At 35.0% G+C, this 7108-nt stretch overlaps 1 protein-coding gene across 5 annotated transcripts in view; it reads left to right on the top strand.

Moving 5' to 3' along the window:
* The first annotated feature begins 1728 nt into the window (after window positions 1-1728).
* Window positions 1729-7108, top strand: part of Osbpl3 (oxysterol binding protein like 3) — a 153463-nt gene continuing 148083 nt past the window's right edge. For all 5 annotated transcript variants that reach the window (XM_010628246.3, XM_010628243.3, XM_010628244.3 and 2 more), the window contains exons 1-2: window positions 1729-1826; window positions 2379-2401. The gene's annotated coding sequence lies outside the window, so the exon portion shown is untranslated. The remainder of the gene's footprint in view (window positions 1827-2378; window positions 2402-7108) is intronic.

Here is a 7108-nt window from a genome sequence, read left to right as displayed (position 1 = left end):
ATTCATTTCTCAGAATGTTCTATTTAAAAAGATTTTTTATTTAAATATTTTTAAATTTTTGAGTCGGGACAATTTGGCAGAAGAATTTTTACTGTAAAGGTTTTTACTATAAATTATCACAGTAAAATCATTTTACTATAAATTATTACTGTAAAGTTTTAAAAAGGATTATTGTAAATAAGGCAGCAGTAATGTGTTAGGATACTGATTTGTGAGCGACAGAAACTTATCCAATATTAGGACAATTTAAAAGATAATTTATTGGCTTACATTACTAAACAGTTCAAGAGTAGAGTTAGTTTCAGGTAGAGCTGGATTTAAGGGCTCAAATCATGTCCCTCAGTGCCTTGTTTCTTGTCATCTCCCAGCTCATTTTCATCCGGTTTCATTCTCAGGCATGCTTTCTCTAAGTACATTTTGGCAGCTATGGGCTTATTTCCTACATGCTGAACAACTCTGTTGGTTCTATAGATGTTTGTTGGCTCTGATTGTTCTTGCCTGGTCATGCCTGTAACCCTGAACCATTTTCTAGGACCAGGATTGTTATTGGTGAGGAATAAGTCACATATCTACTATGGAACCACAGAAAGATTGAGGTGCTGATACCGAAAGAGGGAGTTGGATAGACAGACAAAAATAATGGATGTCTGTCGAATTCTGTTGTGTTTTGAACACTCGGGCTAAATAGTCAGTGAATGAATAAATGCCAGCTTGGATGCATTCTGCATGTTTGCTTATTGAGTGCCTTACAAAGCTATTGCATTCTAAAGAGACCACCTCATCCCTCGATTAATGTTCCATCCTGCCTGTCTTAGTCTGTTCAGATTGCTATAATAAAAGACCATAAACTGAGTAGTTTATAATTAACACATTTTCATTATTTGTAGTTCTGGGGGCAGGATATCCAACAAGGCACTGGCAGATTCAGTGTCCGGTAAAAGCTTGCTTCTCATAGATGATGCCTTCTGGCTGTGTCCTCACATGGCGGATAGGGCAAGACAGCTTTCTGGGACCCGTTTTATAAGGGTATTAAATCATTTATGAGGGTGCCGCCCTTATGATCTAATTACCTCCCAAAGGCCCTACCTCCTGATACCTTGGAGTTTAGGATTTCAATCTATTAATTGAATGTAAACATGCAGGCAATAGCAGATCCTTAGCAAATGATTCTTGCTGTTCTTGTTGCTAATTTCAACTAGTCTTATCTATATGGTGGTGGTCCTTCTCTGAATCTTTAACTAGATCATAAGAAACAGTTTATGACTAGTTTTAACTGGATGGTTAGCGCAGATGCTTTGCTATTGGGAGAAAGAACATAATTTTTGATTTTCTTTTTTTCCTCCATGCCATTTACAGATCATTAGTGGTTAACTCTAACCCTTTCTCTATAAGGAGAGAAGAATTAAAAAAAAAACATTACATTAACCAATAATTCTTTGTTTCAGTAAAAGTAAATTATTTAAAAGTTTGATTATTTAAATCTTTGCTTGTTTTCCTTGTTGTTATTTGCCTTCTGCAAATTTCACTGTTAATTAGCTCCTCTGCCTGAAGGTGGGCAAAGGTAAGATTGAGGGGTGTGGCTTAAACCTTGGCCACATTACGTCTTTTTTTTTCTTTGAAGAAACTACTTACTTGGTCATGTTTTATTTATACATTATCCAGTATGCACTGTGATGGATTATCTGTGAATTTCGGTTAAAATCATCTTCCTGTGTCTTTTTACAACAGGAAGTTGAAAGTCACCTGTAAAGTCTCCTCACATTGGTAGTTACCTACAGTTCTGATGGAATCAAGTAAAAAATGAATTAATGACAGTTCAGAAGGGGGTAAGTGTTGAAATCTATTCAACAGTCTCAGAGTGCCTGTTGTTTTTATATTTCATAGCCAAACAGAAGACATTTTTAAAAAAATCTGTCTCCTTTATCACAGATAATTGAATTTGCTATACACTGATTTTTCTATTGTCTAGTCTCTGTGTTTATTTTAACCTTTACTTGAATAGTTCAGTGCTATCATTTTCTGTTACCTTTTTATTTTAATCTCCAAAGTATTTGAATCTGGGCTGTGGTCAAGATTCATAAAAATCATTTTGATTAAGTTGCTCATTCATGTATATACTATACAAGTAAAGCGCGTAGAGAGAATATGAGAATATTTTTAGAAGACTAATGAGGTGGAAAGATTTGTGTTTCATTTCCCTTAGTTTCCCTCTATTCAGACACCTGCATTTGCCATTAATTACTACTTCCATGGTGCATGCTTTCTTGCTTTCTTTGTCTGTTGTGCAGTGATTTTAAACAAATATTGGGAGGAAAGCTGAGTGCAGAGGCACATATCTGCAGTGGAATAAATAGTTTTTTTCTTTTTCTTTTTTGTAGTTCAGCAGAAGAATCTTTAGAGAGTAAGTATTTTTGTACCATTTGAAGGAAATTCTTTTCTTTTCATCTTTTCTGCAATCTTTGCCTATTCTTGGTGGTTGTCCTCTTTCAGTCACCTCATTTTTGTTTCTTAATCAAAAACTTTGAATACCATTTGTAATTCCTGCTTTGTTTTAGAAATAAAAATTGCTTTATTCAAGATCTCTTATAGTAGTAGCCTCCTGGGTCAAACCAGTACAAATGAGTTGGGTTTTTCAAGTGGCTTATAATCACCACAGCATTTTAAAAACATTTATTCACAAAAGCCATCGTAAAGGGAGCACATTCTCTTTTTGGAGCCTTAACCTATTGTTTTTATTTTAATGAAATGTTTTGAAGTATAACATGCCTGTAGAAAAATATGTAAAGCATAAATAAATGTCTGTCTATAGTTTAATGAGCTTTTCTAAGATGAATGTGTCTATGTAACCAACATGCAGATTAAGAAACAGACTATTACCAGCTGCTCAGTAGCCCCAGTCTCTATCCTTATTCTCAATGCCAGATTTTTAAGCCATCAGATTAGCTGTACTTGTTTTCATAATTTGCACAAACTGAATCATATAGACTCTTTAGATCAATGAGATTCACTCATATTTTGGTATGTGGTTATAGTTTATTCTTATTGCTGTTTATATTCCATTATTTGAATATGGCAAACTTTATCCATTCTACTATTGATTTTCATTTGTGCTTCTCCCATTTGGGGCCATTACGGATTGAGTGCTGCTGTAAATATTTTTGTATATAGCTTTTGGTGAACATACAGGTTCACTTTTATTAAGTATTTACCCAAAACAGACCATGAATCCAGGAAATAGAAACCCCATAGGACAAAGAGAACCTAGTTTAAAAATTCATTTCAACAGACCAAAGGAAGTCCAGGAGAAGAAAGTAATAGTTGAAGCATAGAAGAGTTAAGAGAGAAAAGAAGTTGGATTTTCCCCACAAAGGAACCAAACAGTGTATCTTACGTGAAAAATAAAATTGTGTTACTAAAATAAAATTACACTAAAGACAGACGGAAAAGTCACAAAATATAGGAAGAGGCCAGATTTATAAGGAAGAATACAAATAATCCAAAAGTTTTAAGTCTATCAATGATACCAGCTTTATATACAGGACACCTCTGAGCAATGTATGAATGTACACAAGATGAAGACCAAGGAAGATACCTGTTTGGTAGTTAAGAGGAGATATGAGAAAGGCAGTAGATGTTTTAGTGATTTACTCTTCACTTCTTCATAACAATGACTACATGGAATGAAGGTGGGAAATAAAGCCAGAGTGAAGAATGTGGATAAAGGATTTAAAAAAAAAAATGAACTGTAGTCTAATCTGACTGGCCTGGTTGTCTACTGGATAAAATAGTTCTACCTACTGGCTTTTGTGAAGATGTGGCAATGTCTGATAAGAACAGAAAAGGGTTAGTTAACTGGTAGCCAGTTGATATCCTTGAGGCAATCACAGAATAGTTTTCTTGAAGTCTTTATGACAATGTGGGTGGCATGCCTGAGTGAGTCAAGGATGTGGGCCTTTCTTTTCTTATAAATAGTCATTAATACCATCATAGGGACCAACCCTCATGACCCCATCATATTCTAATTATCTCCCAAAGTTTCCACTTCCAAACACCTTTAACATATGAATTTCTAGATTGTTTCCAATACTTTAAAACTGAAACAGGGTCCAAATCTTTAATTCTTTTTGTTGTTCTTGGTTTCTTTTTGAGGTGGAGCCTCACTATATTGCTCAGGTTAATCTCAAACTGGATTTAAGAGGTTTACATTGCTTTGCGTGATTTGCCTCTCCCCTTTTTCCTAATCTGTGCAAGAACATTGTCCAGGCAGCACTGAATAATACAGTTGAAATGGAAAGAGTGCTTTTTTCTTTTTGTCTGAGTATTTTCTTTGTAGCAAAAATGCCCAGGTTAAGTAGGTCTCCAGTAGATGTATTTATATGAATTCAAATCACACAAATAATTCTTGATATAAAAATAGCAATGACAGCCTTCATAATTATCTAGAACTTTTAAAACTATTTTGATTTGATGGCTTAGGTTGGTACTGAGATTTTTACATCCTTATGTAGAAAGGATTAAAAAAATAAGTCTTGGTACAGAAAATAAATAACTTCATGTCGAAAGATACAATAATTACAATGATAATCCTGAGTGCTTGACAACACATTTTTAAGTACTTAACAAAGCAGCTGGATTTATTCTGAGGTTCAGAAAGGTATTTTGACCTGAGTGACTATATATTTGGATATTATTACTTCTTTGTTTCCCATATGAAATCTGTGGTTCTTAGAGAAAGTGGAAAGTGGAATACCATGAAAAAATAATGAAGGTCTTGGATGGTGGAAAACTTTGTATGGTTTATTTGGGGCTGCTATCTTACCCAGATCCTTTCCTGAGTATGTTCAGTATCTGAGGAAGTATCTCAGACCGTTTGTCACTCGTCATGTTGATAATCATGAAGATTATTTTCTTCACAAGCTTCATTTCACATTTTGTAGCAAAAGTATCCTGGGACACACATGCTGTAACCTTCTGGGATATGTCATTGAACTTTTAATGGAGTGTCACATGGCACTAACCATGTTTTAAAATGGAGTCTCAGTTGTGCCTTGTTCTAAAGTGACGTGGAGTTTTTCATTCATTCATTCATTCATTCATTCAGCATTTATCTAACTCTACTGTGCTGGGACCCAAAATCTGCAGCTTCTGTTTAAAGTGAGCTTCTGGGGCTAGAGGTGTATCTCAGTGTTATAATATCTGCTTAGCATATGTGAAGCCCTAGATTCATCCCCCAGCACCCTAACACAAATAAATCAGATGAATTTTTTTTTTCTTGGCTATGAGCTACTTAATCAGTGATGCTTATGTGTCTAATTTTTTTTCCTGATAATCTACTTGGTTTTCATATTGAGAATAATGACAAGCACTCAATTAATAAATGTTTATTTAAAAGGAATATCGAATAGTTCAGCAGACATGCACTACTTTAATTAGAGACATTTTAGCCCAATTTCTGAGTAACTTCCTACAGGAATGGGAAATTAGAACCTATTGGTATAATTTTCTATAAAAGATATTCCAGGGAAAAGTTGCTTAGTTTAGAAAAATAGGCAAAGTCCCTGGCAGAGCTGACAAATGGTTGGATATCAAGAAATGAGCCGTAGATTGTTGCCAGTGTAATTATAGTGGTGAAGCAAAACTGCTTCAGTGAAAGTTTTAATATTTTCATCTTTTTAGGTAGTATGATGTTTGAGAAAGATCAGAGTTGTTTTAGGTGAGGTGTGTGTGTGTGTGTGTGTGTGTGTGTGTGTGTGTGTGTGTGTGTGTGTGTTTGTTTGTGGTGGGGAAGGGATGGTAAGGAATTGGGTAAGAAATGTTTTAAACCTAGGAACCCTGATTGTGCTCTTGTTTATAGATTCAGCTAATGGTTTGTATGTTGTTAATCATCATAGTGTTAATGTAATAAACAGAGTTAAGAATGTTGTTGCCTATGAATATGTATGGACCTGGCATGAATTGCATTGAACTAGGTGAAAGGGTTGGGGTCCTGGTTTCCTGAGGAAGCTCATCTAAGGGGCTTTCCTTTTTCGTTGAAGCAACATCTCAGTGTTCATCCAAATTCAGTTTATTCTTCAACGATATTAAAAATAATTTCTTAGAAGTTTGTGATGAGACCAAACCTCCTGAAGTTTCTGAGGTTTTAGTCTGTTGCAGTGCACTGTACTGAGAGTATCACGAGACCTAGATAACCAGGTATCTGATTAGTGGTTGTGTGACATGGGGAAAAATCTTAAGCTTTGTGGACCTCAAATTTCATTCTTAAAATTAAAAATTGGCATACTTAAGGTTTGCTTAGCTTCTTACTCACAGTACATATTAGCCTTACTGAATTTTACATGTCATCCCAGTTTCTGGGTGGGAAAAATGCCTCCTGAGCTTTGTGTTCAAAGGCTTTCCTCAAGTCCCAGTTCCCTTTTCTAAGCCTAAAAGAATGCCCCCCCCCGTCCTTCCTTCTAGTTATTTGGTGATATAGATATAATCCAGTAAATAGTATCCCTAAGAAGTTTTGTTATCAACAGTACTAAAGCTCTCCATAGTCTCATTTATGCTCAGTAAAATAATTCCTTTTTATTTAAAAAAATGAAAACATTTGCAGTTTCACTGGAAGTGTTTATTCATTCAAGCTGAATGATGTACTGTAGTGTTGTGTCTGATTCTGGAGAGCTTTTGTAGCAGGTTTATATCTAAAGTGTTTCTCCCTGTTTATTTGTGTTTTGTTTAGACTAAAATTAATGGAGAGTTTTGTTGCAGACAGTGAAGATCATTAATACAGGTTTCTTCCCTGTGGTGTTTTTTATAAGGCCTTACAAGGAAGAAAAAAGCAAAAGATTAACTTCTTTTTAAGATCAAGGATTTCGTCTTTACCAGTAATCAGGGGAACTTGGGGAAGAAAACAAAAGACAGGACACCTTCTGTGCATGTGCATGTCTATGTGTGTTTGCAATAGTAAAATTTAAGTCATGAATGCTTATAGTCTCTCACTTTTGTAAACCAGATTTCTTTCCAGCTCTAAAAGTTTTTATTTTTTATAACAGCATTCATAGTCTTGAGCTTAGTGCTTGTGTGTGTGTGTGTGTGTGTGTGTGTGTGTGTGTGTGTGTGTGTGTTT

Source organism: Fukomys damarensis, unplaced genomic scaffold (genome assembly GCF_012274545.1).
Source record: "Fukomys damarensis isolate Sample0158 unplaced genomic scaffold, DMR_v1.0_HiC HiC_scaffold_4, whole genome shotgun sequence".
In the NCBI taxonomy this organism is placed as follows: Eukaryota; Metazoa; Chordata; class Mammalia; order Rodentia; family Bathyergidae; genus Fukomys; species Fukomys damarensis.
The sequence above is the reverse complement of the archived record's forward strand: the minus strand, read 5'-3'. Positions and strand labels throughout refer to the sequence as shown.